Source organism: Lissotriton vulgaris, chromosome 5, assembly GCF_964263255.1.
Source record: "Lissotriton vulgaris chromosome 5, aLisVul1.2, whole genome shotgun sequence".
In the NCBI taxonomy this organism is placed as follows: Eukaryota; Metazoa; Chordata; class Amphibia; order Caudata; family Salamandridae; genus Lissotriton; species Lissotriton vulgaris.
Genome location: NC_141693.1, coordinates 50844444 through 50864172, shown reverse-complemented (window position 1 = coordinate 50864172; position 19729 = coordinate 50844444). Strand labels below are relative to the sequence as shown.

General features: G+C 48.6%; 1 protein-coding gene across 4 annotated transcripts in view; it reads right to left on the bottom strand.

Annotated features, from left to right (window-relative positions):
• The window catches only part of LOC147710121 (cytolysin tenebrosin-B-like), a 137977-nt gene extending 118541 nt beyond the window's left edge, over nt 1-19436 (bottom strand). Inside the window, exon 1 of one of the 4 annotated variants that reach the window (XM_086920815.1) lies at nt 19223-19436. The gene's annotated coding sequence lies outside the window, so the exon portion shown is untranslated. Of the gene's footprint in view, nt 1-3896; nt 3974-6671; nt 6740-19222 lie in introns of those variants that run through there. The other 3 variants (XM_086920818.1, XM_086920817.1, XM_086920816.1) reach the window with 3 other exon arrangements.
• Nucleotides 19437-19729: the final 293 nt, after the last annotated feature.

The following is a 19729-nucleotide window of genomic DNA, read 5'->3' as shown; positions in this document are numbered from 1 at the left end:
CCACAAGAGCACAGGCTCCCAGACGCCACACAACCCCAGCGCTTCTCTCTTGCTATTACTCGTAGTAGGAGAGAAGCACTTTGATTAGGCAGAGTGGGTTAGTTTCACTCTCCAGCAGGGACTGGGAGCTGGTGCCCCTGAGCACCAGGATATCTCCAAGGAACAGCCTGGAGATATTCAAGTGCGCGTGTTGGTTTGGCCAGCTGTGGACAGTCGGCCAAACCGACATGCGCACTTTCGGTGTGTACCACTCCTCTGCCCCTTGCTGTGTGATGCAGCAGCCTGGCCCTGCCCCACCCTCGACTTTGCAGACTGGAACTAAAAATAAAATGACCAATAAATAGTTTGATTGTCATTTTGTTTTTCTTTTTTCTTTCTGCGGCATTTCAGCAGCATGCATCTTTGAGGCTAATAGGCAGACCCAGGGAGCCTGCAGGGGAATGTGAGTGGAGAATCAAAGGGCCAGAGAGAGCAGGTGGGAAAAAACAGCAGGAGCCAGTGGCTGCAAAGAGAGGAAGCAGGGAAAACAAAGGGGAGGGGATCCCCTAAAATGGAAGGGGTCGACGCAGACAGGAAGGGAGAGAAAAAGCAGGGTGCACAGTCAGTAAAGGGAGTATATTTGGTGGGGGTGATGGGGGCAGTTCGAGATCACTTAATGAAAGAGTGCAGAGGGAGAGAAAAACGGGGTGCAAAGCAGATGATAAAGAGAAGGAATCCGAGGAAGAAAAGCACTGCTTAATTTGTAAAACAAATAAATGCCAGGGCCCTCGTTAGTGGGCCACTGCAGCTCGCAGCACACATTGCCCCTTCCAGCACTGCCAATGACAGTACCAACTACTCACCATCACATTCCTAAAGGTGTGGCAATTCATACTATTCCAGGCCCCAAAAGCTATAAGAATGGCTTGGGAGGCAGTTATCAGTAATTGTTAATGCGTATTCAATTAAAAATTGTTGTTGTGCTCATTGCTAGTCCGATAGACTGTCATAAGTGTTGGTGCTGACTTTTAAGTGCTGGTGCCGAACCAGAAACCATTGGCTCAAATTAAGCACTGATGTAAAGGGAGGAAGGAAGACACTTTTGCAGACCTTAGCAGGTACAAAAGCGTTTTTCCTTTATTCAACAAGAGATTGCGGAGCTAACAGGGCCGGAGATACAGTGGACCACATAGTATTTACCAGAGAACACAAAGTATATTATTTTTATAAACAGTCTGGGATTAAGGTCAGATTAAGAGAAAGATGAAGATGCTCCCTTTACCAGTAGATGTGTCTCTTGATTATACCTACCACATTTAGAATCTCACCAATTTCCTTGCCTGGTAACACTACAATATCCAAGAATTTCAATCAGTGTCATCTTAAGTGACACTCACTCACTGTTACCATTAGTTGTAATATCTCTGGCACAATAGATGCCCCCTGAGAGCTGGTAGGGACCCCCCGTTCACTATTAGTTGGGATAATGGACAGAAACGTCATCCAAAGGAGTCGACATTTACAAGTTCACTTTTAAGGGGCATCCAGGCCAGACCACAATGAATACAATATCAATATTTGCCAATGCAATTGCTTTGGATAAATATATAACCAATAGTGTTTCTTTCCTGCCAAGCATATTACTGCCTCCTGACCGCCACAGGACCACCAGGGAATGGCGATTCCAGGTGGCTAGGGCGGGCCTGTGGTGAGCCTAACGCCCAACTCATAATAGGGTAGTCGGGGGACCGCCACCACCACTGTGCCCACGAAATCTGACTGTCCGAGGCCCACCAGACTCGTAATCGGGGCCCTATAGTAGACACTGAAACATGTTGACTGCAGAGAAAAGGAAAATCTGAGGTGGATCCAGTATGTTTTTCATCATTTGGAAAGTGGAACAATAGCAACATCGGAGTCCAGGAGAAGGCACTGGAATGGACCATCTTGTTCCTCACCGGAAGGACACAGAGAGTCCGCCTCCCCCCGTTCAGATCAAAAGCCACCGAAGTCATCTGCGGCGTTCCTCAAGGCTCCTCGCTCAGTCCAACCCTCTTCAACGTCTACATGAGCCTCCTCGCAGCCATCTCACGCCAACACAACCTCAACATCATCTCCTACGCCGACAACACCCAGCTGATCCTCTCCCTCACCAACGACCCTGCCACCGCCAGAGCCAACCTACACGAAGGGATGACAGACGTAGCCAAGTGGATGACGAACAGTCGCCTGAAACTGAACTCGGACAAGACGGAAGTCCTCATCCTGGGATCTTCACCCTCCGCCTGGGACGACTCCTGGTGGCCCCCGCCCTAGGCAGCGCACCCAAACCAACAGACCACGCACGCAACCTGGGCTTCATCCTGGACTCCTCCATCTCCATGACCAGACAAGTCAACGCCGTCTCCTCGTCGTGCTTCAACATCCTGCGCATGCTACGTAAGATCTTCCGGTGGATCCCCACCGAGACCAGGAAGACGGTCACCCAGGCCCTCGTCACCAGCCGGCTGGACTACGGCAACTCCCTCTACGCCGGAACCACCGCCAAACTCCAGAAGAGACTCCAGCAGATTCAGAACGCCTCAGCACGACTCATCCTGGACATCCCCCGTCACAGCCACATCTCCGGACACCTGAGAGATCTGCACTGGCTCCCGGTCAACAAGAGAATCACCTTCCGTCTCCTCACCCACGCACACAAAGCCCTACACAACCAAGACCCAGGATACCTCAACAGCCGCCTCAACTTCTACGCTCCCACACGCCAGCTTCGATCGACCGGCCACGCCCTTGCCGCCGTACCCCGCATCCGAAGAGCCACCACAGGAGGAAGGTCCTTCTCCTACCTGGCCGCCAAGACTTGGAACTCCCTCCCGACCCACCTCCGCCTGACCCAGGACCACCTGGCCTTCAGGAAGCAGCTCAAGACCTGGCTGTTCGAGCAGTAGCGGACCCCCCCCCCCTCCCCCAGCGCCTTGAGACCCTCCGGGTGAGTAGTGCGCTATATAAATGCTTTGATTGATTGATTGATTATCATAGAAATCTGTAGTCTCAATCTTTTTGAAGTAGTTATTTGGAGATTGATCCTACTTTGGGGTTGTGTCAGAGCGTGAATGGAACGATGAGTCAGTGGATTGATGAACCGATCCTTGGGTGCATAGATGAGTGACAGAGCGCGTGCATGATGACTTATTGAGTGCCTGTCTACACCCATCAGTGACACAAAAAGCACTTTCATTCTTAAGCCAAACCTATTGGCATTGCCAGTGCTTGTTATTTCCATTCATAGCCAATAGTACATTTTGTTTGTACCAATAAACTCAGATTTCCCTCTGATGTGCTTTAAAACTATGGGCGTTTCTGTGCCTATTCAAAGCACACCTCCCTGCTAGGAAGCGCTGTTCTATTCCAAGTGTAGGGAACGTTTATTTTGTTTTTAAAATATTATATTCCAAGCACATGGTCTCTACATTTCGGAGGGGGCATGTTTTATTTCTTTTCTATTTATTTCTGTGACGTGTTTTCAGTTGAAAACGCAGCCGTTGTCCGAGCTTGCCAAGACCAGGCATTTCGACTTTACCAATGCTTGTTTTATTAATGTATATCAATACAGAAACTATGAAACCTACCCCACTGAAGCCCACACAAGGGTTTAGTGAAGAATGACAAACATATTTTTTTATATATTTTTTGGGGCGGATTCGTACCTATTTATTTACTCCATTAAACAATCTAAAAATGGGTTGATGAAGAAGCATCGGCATTTACTAAAAAATATTTGACCAGTGAAATTGACACACAGATGTCTTTGGAAACAAAACATATAAAAATTAAATATCATAAATGTATGTGGTGTAAAGTCTATGTGGGCCACTAAGGCTATATTTCCAGGGAGGAGAATAGGAAGATGCTCTCACCTGTGGCGCTTTTCCTTAGTTCGGTGCTTCGAGGCGCTGTGGTGCAGCTCGCAGATAACACGGTCTCTGTCTCTCTGGTGACCTGTGAAGCTCGCGTCTGGCGAAACCAGAGCAACGGGCAGCTTTAAGACGAAAACACAGCCCGTGTTGACAGAGGCTGCTTCGTCCCTCCTTCTGAGACCTCCCGGATGGAAAGTGAAAGTCACCTCGCGCTATCGAGCGCCGAGCTTTGCACGCGCCGCCTCGAGCCGCGCCCTGGCACCGGTACCTTGTTTCTGAAAGCCGTGGAAAGAGGGCTCAAGGAGACAGCGGCCCCTCTTTCTGAAGGATGATGGGCTCTGCAGAGACCCCAAGCCTACTCTTTACTTCATTTCGAGTTGTGTAACGCTCTGACAAGCACACTGCAGGAGTCTCAGGACTCTGGGTAGGTATAAAAGTCAGTGACAAGTAGCATTATATTTGTAATTTGCTCAGGGCTTAAGTGGGATGAAAAAACGGGGGTGGGGAGGGGGTCTCAAAGGGGCGTGGCCAATGTAATTAAGGGCGTGGCTTAAAAACACGCAAGATAAAAATCTGTGCCTCCTGACTTGTATTTTGCTGTTTTTTTAATTGCATCGAGAATGATGATGCAACAAATAACATCATAACTGCAATAAGTCAGGACTATTGCTTTGTCAATGGTTGTTACTTGCATAAGATAAATAAGCTGAGACTATGCCTTGTATATAGTGTTGAAGAAGCGTCCACTTAAAGCCCTGGTGACACCATGACAGTGTTGCTGTTCCTGCGTTTCAAAAATAGAAGGGAAATCTGATGGAAAATGACTTTTTTAAGGATTTCCCTTCCCCTACAACGCTCCCCTGGCATGACATCATACCATAACTTCTCCACTAGTGAGAAGTGAGCAGCGCACATGGATGTGCCTGCTGTACCTGCAGTCGGAAAAAAACTGACCGCCTGTGCCAGGGCACCAAACAGAGCCCGATAGAGACCCGTTTCGAGGCCCCCGGTCCCTTTAAAAAACTGCCGGTGCTCAGAACCGGTGAGGCCCGGCCCACTTAAAGCCCTGAGTTTGCTAGAGCTGGGAGTTTGGAATCAGTCCATTATCCTACAGCAAGGCCCGGTGCTAGGACTGCCGGAGCCCTGACCGAAAGGGAAGATGTGAGGCTCCTCGAATTTGCATGTGATATCATAAGAAGTGACATCACAGAAAACCGACACCACAGGTCTATCGATCTTCTTTGTCATTGCTGAAGAGACCTAGGCCATAATTATGATGGGGGTCGGTCTATCCACCATTCGCCATCACAGCGGGCTGAAGACCTCCTGACTACGAGTCGCTGGTCCAAGCGGCCCAATTCGGATGAGCTCACCGTGCAGGGGGTCGGAAAGTGCTTTTTTCTTCTGTAGCCCCAAAAAAGGTTCCGCACAAGTCGCAGTAGAAAAAAGCACTTTGTGCACATCCAGAGTTTCTTTCCCGCCAAGCATATTACTGCCTCCTGACCGCCACAGGACCACCAGGGAATGGCGATTCTCTGGTGTCTGGGGCGGGCCAGTGGTGAGCCCACCGCCCAACTCATAATAGGGTGGTTGGGGGACCGCCACCACTGTGCCCCCGCAAGTCTGACTGTCCGTGGCCCACCAGACTCGAAATCGGGGCCCTATAGTAGAGGCTGAAACGTGTTGACTGCAGAGAAAAGGAAAATCTGAGGTGGATCCAGGATGTTTTTCATCATTTGGAAAGCGGAACAATATCAAAGAAAGCTGAAGTCTCAATCATTCGGAGGAAGTTATTTAGAGATCGATCCAACTTCGACCTACTTCCAGGGTTGGATTGGGAATAAAAATCGCCCGGGCGCGCTAAAAAAAAATTGGCCCACATTTGCATATTGTCTGCCTGCAAAACCCTGCTTCAGAGAAGTTTTATAAAAAAAGAAAGGGGAGTTATAAAAAAAGCACAGATTAGTTTACACTGGTGAAACACACCTGAAAACCAGTGAGGCCCCTTCTGCTCAGGCCCTATGCCCCCACTCAATCTGCATATACCAATGAGCCTGCCCAGGAGAGCAAGAGAGTGACATCTCTGCCCGTTCCTAAATGGGAGGTAATGGATGACTATATAATTTCAAAAAAGCCACTCAGGCACTCACTGGGACACCCAAATCGCCCCCCCAGACTGCAAAAAAACCAGCCCAGACATGGAACGAAGACGCCGGCCCCTCGGGCATTGCCCGAGTGCCCGCGTTACCAATCCGATGCTGCCTACTTCTATTCCAAGTGTAGGGAACGTTTATTTTGTTATTAAAATATTATATTCCAAGCACATGGTCACTACATTTCGGAGGTGGCATGTTTTATTTCTTTTCTATTTATTTCTGTGACGTGTTTTCAGTTGAAAACGCAGCCGTTGTCCGAGCTAGCCAAGACCAGGCATTTCGACTTTGCCAATGCTTGTTTTATTAATGTATATCGATACAGAAACTATGAAACCTACCCCATTGAAGCCCACGCAAGGGTGTAGTGAAGAATTACAAACATATTTTTTTTTATATATTTTTTTGGGCGGATTTGTAACTTTTACTCCATTAAACAATCTAAAACGGGTTGATGAAGAAGCGTCGGCATTTACTAAAAAATATTTGACCAGTGAAATTGACACACAGATGTCTTTGGAAACAAAGCCGATTACAGTTAAATACAAATGTATGTGTTGTAAAGTCTATAACTGCCACTAAGGCTATATTTCCAGGGAGGAGAACAGGAAGATGCTCTCACCTGCGGCGCTTTCCCTAGGTCGGTGCTTCGAGGCGCTGAAGAGCAGCTCGCAGATAGCACGGTCTCTGTCTTTCTGGTGATCCGTGGAGCTCGCCAAGCTGCCAGAACTACGGGCAGCTTGGAGAAGAAACACAACCCTTGTTGACAGAAAGATGCTTCGTCCCTCCTTCTGAGACCTCCCGGATGGAAAGTGAAAGTCACCTCGCGCTATCGAGCGCCGAGCGTTGCACGCCCCGCCTCGAGCCGCGCCCTGGCACCGGTACCTTGTTTCTGAAAGCCGTGGAAAGAGGGCGCAAGGAGGCAGTGGCCCCTCCTGCTGTATGATGCAGAGCTCTACAGAGACCCCAAGACGTCATCAGACGGAGAGTAATGACGTCTTTAATGATCAGAGCGTGATGTGTGGGTGCGGGGTCAAAGCATCCGCCCTATTCACTTCATTTCCAGTGGTGTGAAGCGCTGCCAAGCACACTGCGGGGGTCTCAGAGCTCCATGTATATATACAAATGACTGACAACAAGTAGCATTATATGTAGAGCTGGGAGTTGGGAACCGGTCCATTATCCTGCAGCCAGGACCGGTCCTAGGGCTTGTGGGACCCTGGACGAAAGGGGTAAAGGGACATCATAAACAAGCATTAGAAATGCAATAGGTCTCGCAGCATTAGAGTTAGTGCTTTTAGAATTGTTAATGGTTTTTTTTGTAAATCTTTAGCATGAGGTTGAGGGTGAGTGAGGGTGAGGGGTTGAGGGTGAGTGAGGGTGAGGCTGAGGGGTTGAGGGTGAGTGAGGGTGAGGCTGAGGGGTTGAGGGTGAGGGTGAGTGAGGGTGAGTGAGGGGTTGAGGGTGAGGGGTTGAGGGTGAGTGAGGGTGAGGGGTTGAGGGTGGGTGAGGGGTTGAGGGTGAGTGAGGGTGAGGGGTTGAGGGTGAGTGAGGGTGAGGGTGAGTGAGGGTGAGTGAGGGTGAGGGTGAGTGAGGGTGAGTGAGGGTGAGGGTGAGTGAGGGTGAGTGAGTGTGAGTGCGAGTGAGGGTGAGTGGGGGTGAGTGTGGGTGAGTGTGGGTGAGGGGTTGAGGGTGAGTGAGGGTGAGGGGTTGAGGGTGAGTGAGGGTGAGGGGTTGAGGGTGAATGAGGGTGAGGGAGGGTGAGGGGTTGAGGGTGAGGGGTTGAGGGTGAGTGGGGGTGAGTGAGGGTGAGGGGTTGAGGGTGAGTGAGGGTGAAGGTGAGTGAGGGTGAGGGTGAGTGAGGGTGGGTGAGTGTGAGTGAGGGTGAGTGTGGGTGAGTGTGGGTGAGTGTGGGTGAGTGAGGGTGAGGGATTGAGGGTGAGGGGTTGAGGGTGGGTGAGGGGTTGAGGGTGAGTGAGGGTGAGTGAGGGTGAGGGGTTGAGGGTGAGGGGTTGAGGGTGAGTGGGGGTGAGTGAGGGTGAGGGGTTGAGGGTGAGTGAGGGTGAGGGGTTGAGGGTGAGTGAGGATGAGGGGTTGAGGGTGGGTGAGGGTGAGTGAGGGTGAGTGTGAGTGAGGGTGAGTGAGGGTGAGTGAGGGTGAGGGTGAGTGAAGGTGGGTGAGGGTGAGGGGTTGAGGGTGATTGAGGGTGAGGCGTTGAGGGTGAGTGAGGGTGAGGGGTTGAGGGTGAGTGAAGGTGAGGGTGAGGGTGAGTGAGGGTGAGGGGTTGAGGGTGAGTGAGGGTGAGTGAGGGTGAGGGGTTGAGGGTGAGTGAGGATGAGTGAGAGTGAGGGTGAGTGAGGGGTTGAGGGTGAGGGGTTGAGGGTGAGTGAGGGTGAGGGGTTGAGGGTGAGTGAGGGTGAGGTGTTGAGGGTGAGTGAGGGTGAGGGGTTGAGGGTGAGTGAGGGTGAGGGTAGGTGAGGGGTTGAGGGTGAGTGAGGGTGAGGGTGAGTGAGGGTGAGGGTGAGTGAGGGTGAGTGAGGGGTTGAGGGTGAGTGAGGGTGAGGGTGAGTGTGGGTGAGGGTGAGTGTGGATGAGGGTGAGTGAGGGGTTGAGGGTGAGTGAGGGTGAGTGAGGGTGAGGGGTTGAGGGTGAGTGAGGGTGAGTGTGGGTGAGGGTGAGTGAGGGTGAGGGTGAGTGAGCTACATCTAATGACTTCAGAGGACTGCTTATAGACTGTTTAAATTACAACCACTGTCGATAGTAAGTACTATTGACCCTGATAACACCCTAATATATGTCCAAAGTCACAGTTTGGTAGGACTGGGCCAGACCAATGTATATGTTTCTATAAGTGTAGTCAGGACCATACAAGGGTTAGTTGAATAGCCTTGGCGGAAAACCCTGCTTCATTGTCTGGGAAGATTTTATTTAAATAGCTCGTTCCACATTTAGCTGTAACAACTTAGGAGAGAGCCTTCCCCACCCACATCAAGGAAGATAAAACCTGTAAACGGTGCTACCTGACGGTAGAGCCCCTTTGCAAAACAGACATCAGGCAAAGAGTTATGCTGTTACTCTTAAATAGAGTGTTATGATGGAATGCACATTGAGCCCCCCGGCCTGGGGGCGTGAGGCGGGAGGGGCTTGGCTGGGCTCCAGCGTGTGTAGGATTCCGGCTTCCCTGCACGGGGGTCTCCTCTCTGCCTGCAGCTGAGGTCACATCCTGCCCTGCCCGCCGCTCCAGACATCCATACAACTCTGCCTCCTTTGTTGTGGTGCGAGCAGAGCAGGCGCGAGAGAGGCACGGAGAAACCCTGGCACTGCCAGCTGCAAGGGGCACGGGAGCAAGATCACACGGAGAGACGCAGCGGCGCCCGGGACTGAAGGGAACGGGTCCTTGTTGTTGAGCGGAAACCGAAAGAAGAGGTACCTCTGTCGGCCCCGCGGGCTGCAGAGCACCAAGAAAGGGTGGAGGGGCAGGGGAGGAGGGGTCCGGGGAGGAGGGAAGGGCCAGAGGGACTTGATGGCAGTGGTGGGGGGGAGGGGGTGTGTTTGATTATCTTTTTATAAAATCTTGTATCGAACTTTGAGAGGAAAAAAATAGACTTGAAACTTGTTTAAATCAATAACCCCCTTTGCACGATTTCTAGTTTTGCACAACATTCTAAACATCTGTAAGGGCCTGGTCGGACCCGCCTGCGCCCCCCCTCCCTGTGCTCGAGACCTCGGCCTGTGCCATGGAAGGAGCAGGCGGGGGGAGGTCGGAATAACAAAAGCTCACACGACAGCGTTTAAAGAGAAAAATTCCACCAAGACCCCAAACCCCCAAGGACGCCACGAGCTGCTTTATGTTTAAAGAGAAAAAAAGTGGAAGTATTTCGGGAATCCGAGCTGCTGCTGGCGCATCCTTGGACTGTGTGGTCCGGGGAGGAGGGAAGGGCCAGAGGGACTTGATGGGAGTGGTGGGGGGGAGGGGGAGGGTATAGAGAGGGAGAGGAGGAGAGACAGGACAGGGGCAAGCAGCAGAGACACGGCGACACGGCGGGTAAAATAAACAAACAAGCCTTTCACCGTAACACGGCGGGCAGGGGAGGGGGCGGAGAGGGGAGAGGTGCGACACGGCAGGCAGGCAGGGGAGGAGAGTAGGAGGAGGAGGGGGGAGGAGAGTAGGGGAGGCACGGCCTAGCGGCAGGCAGGCAGGGGAGGAGAGGAGGAGGGGGGAGGAGAGTAGGGGAGGCACGGCCTAGCGGCCGTGCAATCAAGTAGTGAGGGGGCGGAGCTGGGGGAGGCTGTGAGAGAGAGTAGGCAAGGCAGGCGGCTGGGGGCATGTGCATGCGCATTTAAGCTCAATGCGCATGCGCATTGAGCTTAAATTTCTCGTGCACTGCAAGGAATCGCCACGATTCCTTGCTGTGTGGATAAAGAGCGGATAAGTCCCAATACTCTCGCCTTGCTCGATGCGCATGCGCATCGACAGGCGAGACCTAAAAACTTGCATCACAGGACTCTGGATCTTCTGTGTCATTGCTGAGGAGACCTAGGTCCCTATTACAATGGTGGTCGGTCGGACCGCTGATTGCCACCACAGAGGGGAGGAGCCCCCCAGACAGCGAGTTGGCGGTCCTACCCACCCGATTTGGATGAGAGTGTTTTTTTCTACTGCGGCTTATGCTCCAATCATTGAAACATATCCAGCATCGACGGATGGTAACCGCCCAAATGTCACGTAGCTTGTCCAAGTCAACTGTATGTGGGGAGATGTACAAAACGGTTTATATCCATGAAGCCACAAAGTACATACACATTCCCTGTTGCCCGTTGCATGTGATAATTATAAGTGAAGTATTTCCACATCATGCCACTGCTGGAGTCATGCAACCATGGGTACATCCAAAAATATAAAAAAAATGTATGAGTATTACCACAGCCAAGGGTATCGACAACTTCAATGGAATGTCTTCAAACTTTATCAATCTGAGAAATATGATGTAATGCCATTGGGACTAATTCAGACAACTTAGACACGTAAATGGGCTATCCCATATGAGACCATTCTTGTAAAACCTACTTGTTCAGTAGAGCGCGATGCCAAACAATCCATCTTCATTCCCAGCCACCGGGAAACATTGTAGACGGAATCAGCCAGAATGAGACGCGTATTACTTGTCTCGTGTCTGGAAGGACTAGAGTGTAAACCATGACTGCCATATTGGGTTAGAAATAACACGCTCACTTCCTTGGTCATTAGCCAGATATGAGCCACCTAATTAGATTAGGAGAAAGGCTGGAAGGGGGTGTAGTCAGTTAGTAGCCACACCTCTTGGTCGAGTTACACAAACACATACACCAAGGAGAGATTCTCCCCATTTTGATTTTTGGGAGAAATTGCATTCTGAGCCGGAAATATGCCACACTTCTGAGGAAGTGGTCATAGCAGAGGGAGGTAGCTTTGCTCATACTAGTTAGAGTGTCCCCTCTTCCTGCAAGCCTAAAATGTTGGATAAATATGGCATAGCTGCAGGAGTTCCTCAGATAACTGCCTGGCACAGTAGCAGAAGGATCCTGCTGGGACCCAGGATTGCACCAAGAAGGTTTGCACCTGCTGCACTCTCACGCCTCCACAAGAAAAGGACTCTGCCTTTTTCAAGGAAAAGGAGCGGACTCCCTGAACAGCAACAGGTACAAAAGAGCTGGGAGCAACCACCTGCAAAGATCAAAGAGAGGACAACCCAGCTGACTAGCCTCCACGGAAATTGTCCTGGACTGAACAGGTGCGTTTTGGGAGATTGAGACCTAGCCCACAAGAAACAATCCAGAGCATCTGAGCACTTGCCAGTGTTAGAAGACCATGATCTGCCCAAGATCAAGGACCCCCCGCAGTGCAACGCATCCCCACACAGGAATTCGAACTGCATGATGTATCCCAACTCAAGACGTCGCACCCGCATCTCCTAGTCAAAGGAACTCGAGCTGAGCGGCACCCCTCTACACTGGATTCGGCATTGCATGAAGCATGGACAGGGAACAGCCGATCCAGCAGGACACATCCCTGCCTAAGGACACAAACGAATCAGCACTGCGTAATGCATCCCGACGCTAGACATTGCAAACACATCTCATGGCTGCTAGAAGACCAATAGGGCCAGCGTGCCACATCTCTATGCATGGCTACGGATCGCATCCCCTGTGAGGAGTCCCAGCGCAACGCAACTTGACGCAAATCTCTGCAATGCTGACTTTGCATCCGGACGCAAGTTATCCACTCAACAGACCAAACTTGCTCCTGACCCTGGCCCTCGCTCCATCACGGTCAGCATGAACTTGTGTCTTTGTTCCGGTCCAGTGCAACTAGATAGCCGCATTTGATGATATTGGCTTTTAAGCCCTATTCTTTTATTTAACTTTCAAAATTCACATGTCCGGTTCCCTATATTAGATTTTCTGTCCTTTTGATGTTTTGAAGATAAAAATATTCACTATTTTCATAATTTGGTGTTGGATTTGTATTGTGTTGTGTCTTTATTGACTGTTTTGGTGATAGTAAATGCTTTACACAGACCAGTCTCCTATGTGAAGCCTGACTGCTTGCTTGTCAAACTACAAAGGGTTGAGCAAGGAATAATTTACCGAAACTTGTCAGGATCTATTAGCAATTGTAGTATTATTACTAGCTGAGGGTGAATATCCCCGCCTACTAATAACCCACTTTCCTACAGATACATAAGCAAATGCTGTCTCTACTGCTTTCTATAATGTATTCTTCATGCTAAAAAATTCTCATAGCGAAGCTGTGCTTAATTCACGGTGCAGGAAATGTGAAATTGTACAACACTGAATAAAATAGCTTCTAGACCTCAGAAATAAACAACACTTTGCAGGCATATTACAGTAAATGTGCACTTTCAGGTTAATATAAAAACAACACTTTTACGTTTTTAAACAGCAGCTTTGCACTTGCCTTCTTAATTGAGACCCATCAGTTTTCAAATGTTTGTCATTTATTGTTTAATGGAACACTTTGGCTTTTTTGTTTGGTTTAATTTTCTCTCTTTTGTGTTTTTCTTGTATGTTTACTTTAAACGTGATGTGGAAATTGTTTATTTAACTGTAATGTTTGGCTCGGTTGCTTCATTACTCCTCAAGAGTCATCTTTGTGCTCAGTCCAAGCAACTAAAGATGAAGCAAAGTTACCCTTACAGAAACTGGTTTGCTTTTAAGGAGTTGGCTAACTCGGTGGTTTTGAAAATTACCTTTTCTAACCCAGGTTGAACACTCATTCCAGTTACAATGTCAAATATTAGATTTTTTTTTTAAATCTCCTTATGAAAAATGTAATGTTTTGGTCTTTTTGCACAACGTGAAGCAGAATGTGCAGTGTATTTTCGGGGCATGGTTCCTTTACCCCAGTCCTGCCTTCTTTAATAGATCCTCGATGAAATACAGCTTTCTGGTCCAGATTTTCCCTGTCATTAAACACCTTGGGGCAGATTTACAAGCCCCTTGCGCCTCATTTACACCGCCGTTGCGTCGCTTTTGTGACGCAGTGGTGGCGCAAATCCTGTGCCATGGTGCGGGGTACTTACTCTGTGACGCATCTGGGAGATAAAGCCCTGCACCTCATATAGGCGTTCCTGCGCAGGGGGGGGGGGGTGTTCCAGGGTAGGAACGCCTCCTAAAAGTGGCTGAGGGAAATCTACAAGATTTCACTCAGTCACTTTTAGGCCAATGCTGCGTCAAAACCCTGCGCCTGCTTGAAGCAGGTGTAAGGCTTGACGCAGCATTGGAAGAATAGGCCCCCCCAGAGCATTGTTGGAGCTGCGTCGCGCTTGCGACGCAACTTCAGCAATGCATCGCCTTCACGGCACAGATGCGTCACGCATCTGTGCCGTTTTTGCCCCACGGTGAGCCGCATTGTGAATGCGGAGCATCATGGGTGGCGGACCTGCGGCGCACAATTACTGGCGCAACCCTGCTGATATGCAGGAATGCCCCAGTAATTGTAAATCTGCCCCCTTGTTTTTTTCGTTGCACATTTTCAAACTTTCTCTTTGGCACACATATTACTGGCCGTCAGTGCACACTTTCACCAGGCATACACACCACCAGCCATCAGTGCACACTTTCACCAAACACACACCACCAGTCATCCGTGCACGCCTCCACCAGGTACACATACCACCAGCCGTCAGTGCACACTTTCACCAGGCACACACCACCGGCTGTTGGTTGGTGGTGTGTGCCTTGTGAAAGTGTGCACTGTCAGTGCACGCTTCCACCCCAGGCATACCCACCAACAGCCATCAGTGCACACTTCCAACATTCACACACACCACCAGCCATCAGTGCACACTTTCACCATGCACACACCACCAACTGTCAGTGCACGCTTACACCAGGCATACACACCACCAGCCATCAGTGCACGATTCCAACAGGCACACACACACATCACCAGCCATCAGTGCACATTTCCACCAGGCACACACACCACTAGCCATTAGTGCATGCTTCTTCTAGACACACACACCACCAGGCATCATCACCAGTCAGTGCATGCTTCCATCATGCACACACACTACTAGCTGTCTGTGCATGCTTCCATCAGACACACACCACCAGCCATCAGTGCACGCTTTCACCAGGCAGACACACACCGCCAACTGCCAGTGCATGTTTTAACAGGCACACTTCTCCAGCTGTTAATGCACACTTTCACCAGGCATACACCACACCAGCTATATTTGCATGCTTCCACCAGGCACACACACCACTGTTTGTCAGTGCACGCTTCCACCAGGCATACACACCACCAGCCATCAGTGCACACTTCTAGCAGGCAGACACACCACCATCCGACCTGCCTAATTGTTAGACAGCTATTTTTTTATGTATTGTCTTTTACACACTTTTGTTAGGCTGATCTATTTTAGTACACATTATGCTGCAATCTGGCGTTTATGAGGTTTTTTTGGCACACCTCTACCCCAAAGCTTCTCACTGAAAGGTGTGAACTCTAGCTCTGCCACGCTCGCGAATGCCTTACAGTACAACCACACACACAACCACAAACACAACCACAGACACAACACCACACACACACAACACCACACACACACAACCACACAAACACAACCACACACACACCCACACACACAACCACACACACAACACACAAACACAACCACACACACACCCACAATCACATACAACCACACACACAACCACACATACAAACACACACAACAAACACACACACAACTACTCTGAAAACCAAACCGTCACCACGCACAGACACCATCACTCATCAGTACACGCTTTCACCACACAAAAACACCACCAGCCATCAGTGCACGCTTTCACCGGACACAGACACCACCAGCCGTCAGTGCACGCTTCCACCAGGAACACACCAGCAGACATAGTACACACTTTCAACAGGCACACACACACCAGCAGCCATCAGTGCACACTTTCACCAGGCACGCACTCACCACCAGCCATCACTGCACGCTTTCACCAGGCATACACACACCACCAGTCGTCAGTGCACAATTTCACCATTCACACACACACACCACCAGACGTCAGTGCACGCTTTCACCAGCCACACACACACCACCAAACGTTAGTGCACACTTTCACCAGGCAAACACCACCAGCCATGAGTGCACGCTTTCAAAAGGTACACACCCTGAGCCGTCAATACAGGCTTTCACCAGACACACACCACCAGTTGTCAGTGCACGCCCTCACTCTATCTAACTATCTATCTACTATCTATCTATCAGGGGCGGATTGGCAAGGCGGGCATTCGGGCATTGGCCGAAGGGCCGGTGTCTCAGTGCCCTCTATGGGCTAGTTTTTTCTCCTCTTTCCCAGTCCACAGAGAGTGGACTAGGAAAGGGGAGAAAAAAAACGGCCCACAGAGGGCACGGAGACAGACAGAGAAATGAAAGCAGCCTCGCTTTGCGGCCGTATAGCGATTATCAGCTGCGGCCTCTCCTTCACCCCCTGCCCTGCCAAGCAATCACGCTGAGGCTGGGCTGGGGAGGGGTGATTTTTTGCAACAATCGGCCTCCCCGGGGGCCAGGTGTTGCTCAGGCCTTTAAGCTATTTTCACCTCGGGTCCCCTGGAGGCCCCGAAACAGTGTTAGTCTTAACACCTCGCCCACAGCCCTTCACATTCAGGGCACAGTGGGCGAGGAAGAATGGGTCTCGCTGTGGGGGCCAGGTGATGTTTGAAACTCGCACCATCTTCACCTCAGCCTCCCCCTGGCTAACGTGGATGACCCATCGGCTGTGTTTTGTGCTCCCCTGCCAGGACATTGCCCTGAGGCCTTTAGGGCTGGGGAGGGCTGATTAATTTACTCATTGCAGGGGCCTTACCTCTGCTGTTCATGTGTTCCTGAGCTGAAGGTCTGAGGAGGGCTAAATAGGTTAGTAATAGCAGGGCTTTGCTGCTTTTTAGGTGCTCCTGCCTGGAGGGCTCGAATAATTTTGTGACAGAAAGGGGCCTGGCTGTTTTTTTTAGTTGCTCAGCATGTAGGCCATTGGCACCTTGGCCCTGTGTCCTGCACAACAACAGTATCCTCCCACTTTCATTCCTTGTCTGTGCAAATGGTGTTTCATGAAAGGGCACGCCCCTTAAATTTGGGCCACACCCCTTAAATGTGGACCACGCCTCATGAATGTGGGCCACTTTTTTTGTCAATGACCGGGCCAAATTGTGACCCAATCCGACCCTGCTATCTATCTATCTATCTATCTATCTATCTATCTATCTATCTATCTATCTATCTATCTATCTATCTATCTATCTATCTATCTATCTATCTATCTATCTATCGTCCTCACTCTATCTATCTATTGCCCTCACTCTAACTATCGCCCTCTATCTATCACCCTCACTCTAACTATCGCCCACACTCTATCTATCTATCGCCCTAACTCTATCTATCTATCTATCTATCTATCTATCTATCTATCTATCTATCTATCTATCTATCTATCTATCTATCTATCTATCTATCTATCTATCTATCTATCTATCTATCTATCTATCGCACTCACTCACTCTATCTATCTATCTATCTATATATCTATCTATCTATCTATCTATCTATCTATCTATCTATCTATCTATCTATCTATCGCCCTCACTCTATCTATCGCTCTCACTCTATCACCCTCACTCTATCTATCGCCCTCACTCTATCTATCACATTCACTCTATCTATCGACTCATTCTATCTATCTATTGCCCTCACTCTAACTATCGCCCTCTTTCTATCTATCACCCTCACTCTATCTATCTATCGCCCTAACTCTATCTATCTATCTATTCATCTATCTATCTATCTATCTATCTATCTATCTATCTATCTATCTATCTATCTATCGCCCTCTATCTATCTATCTATCTATCTATCTATCTATCTATCTATCTATCTATCTATCTATCTATCTATCTATCTATCTATCTCCCTCTATCTATCGCCCTCACTCTATCTATCGCATCACCACAGCATCACTCAGCACCACCACAGCATCACTCAGGGGCATTACAACATCACTATGCTCTACCACAGCTTCACTGAACGCCACAGCATCACTGGTCACCACCACAACATCACTCAGCGCCACCACAGCATCAATCTGTACAACCATTCAACAACAACTGGTTCAAATATGTTCTCTCAATGTTTCAAGCCTTTTTACAAATGTCACAAAAAGATGTTAATATTTCACTTCTGTTCTTGTATTTTCGTCACAATAAAATATACTGAACATTATTTTCTCAAACGTTATTTACAAAAGTTTAAGCTATTGCCATTATAAATTACAATAACTTTTAAGTATTAATTATTTTAAAAAAATAAAGGCATTTTTATTTGTAATATCAATACATCTAAGTCACGTAAATACAACACATATTGCATTACAAATGCTATAGGTGTCACATTTGCGAAAGTTAAGACTATTGGCATTGTAAATGACAAAGCTATTAATTTAGCTATTTTCAAAACCAACACATAAATAAAAAATGTGTCATTTACAATACCAATAGCTCAAACTTTCCTAATGCGAGACCTATTGTATTGCAGATGCTTGTTAGGAATGGCGAGTAAACTGTTCAGCAATCTGGACTTGCTTTTAAAAGAGAATTGTGATCATATTCAACGTGCAGGGGTGCCTAGAGGTCCTTTGGAAACCTCCTGGCTTCAGGGTTTATTATCAAATATTTACTAACACTGCTAGTTGGTATGTCTAAAGGTTTAGCTTTGTTTAGTTGTTACTGCAATCATATGCCCACTGCTTTTAGAAGTAGCATGCTTTCTACTTGTATTCTTTTCAATTATCTTGCATATGTTAAGTTTGTGTGTGTTTTTTTGGGGTTGTGTCAGAGGGTGAATGGAAGGATGAGTCAGTGGATTGATGAACCGATCCTTGGGTGCATAGATGAATGACAGAGCGCGTGTATGATGACTTATTGAGTGCCTGTCTACAAAAAAGCACTTTCATTCTTAAGCCAGACCTATTGGCATTGCCAGTGCTTGTTATTTACATTCATAGCCAATACTCCATTTTCTTTGTACAAATAAAATCAGATTGCCTTCTGATGTGCATTAGAACTAAAAGGGTTTCTACGCCTATTCAAAGCACAACTTTCTACTAAAAACACACTGCTCTGTTTTATTACAAGTGTAGGGAACGCTTATTTTTTTTATTAAAAATAATATATTCCAACCAAATGGCCACTATATTTCGGAGTTGCCATGTTTAATTTCTTTTTCTTGTGTTTTCAATACAAAACGCAGCCATTGAACACGCTTGCCAAGACAAGGCATTTCGACTATGACATCATTCATAAACTAGCAAATCTACCCCATTGAAGCCCACACACGAGTTTAGTGAAGAATGACAAACATATTTTTTTATATATCTTTTTGGGCGGATTTGTAACTATTTACTTATTCCATTAAACAATCTAAAATGGGTTGATGAATAAGCGTTGGCATTTACAAAAAAAAAATTTGACCAGTGAAATTGACACACAGATGTCTTTGGAAACAAAACCTATAAAACTTAAATATCATAAATGTATGTGGTGTAAAGTCTATGTGGGCCACTAAGGCTACATTTCCAGGGAGGAGAATAGGTGGATGCTCTCACCTGCTGCGCTTTCCCTAGGTCGGTGCTTCGAGGCGCTGTGGTGCAGCTCGCAGATAGCACGTCTCTGTCTTTCTGGTGACCTGTGGAGCTCGCGTCTGGCGAAACCAGAGCAACGGGCAGCTCTGAGAAGAAACACAACCCTTGTTGACAGAGGCTGCTTCGTCCCTCCTTCTGAGACCTCCCGGATGGAAAGTGAAAATCACCTCGCGCTATCGAGCGCCGAGCGTTGCACGCGCCGCCTCGAGCCGCGCCCTGTCACCGGTATCTTGTTTCTGAAAGCCGTGGAAAGAGGGCGCAAGGAGGCAGTGGCCCATCCTGCTCCAAGACGTCATCAGACGGAGAGTAATGACGTCTTTAATGATCAGAGTGTGATGTGTGGATGCGGGGTCAAAGCATCCGCCCTATTCACTTCATTTCCAGTGGTGTGAAGCGCTGCCAAGCACACTGCGGGGGTCTCAGAGCTCTGTGTATATATGCAAATGACTGACAACAAGCAGCATTATATGT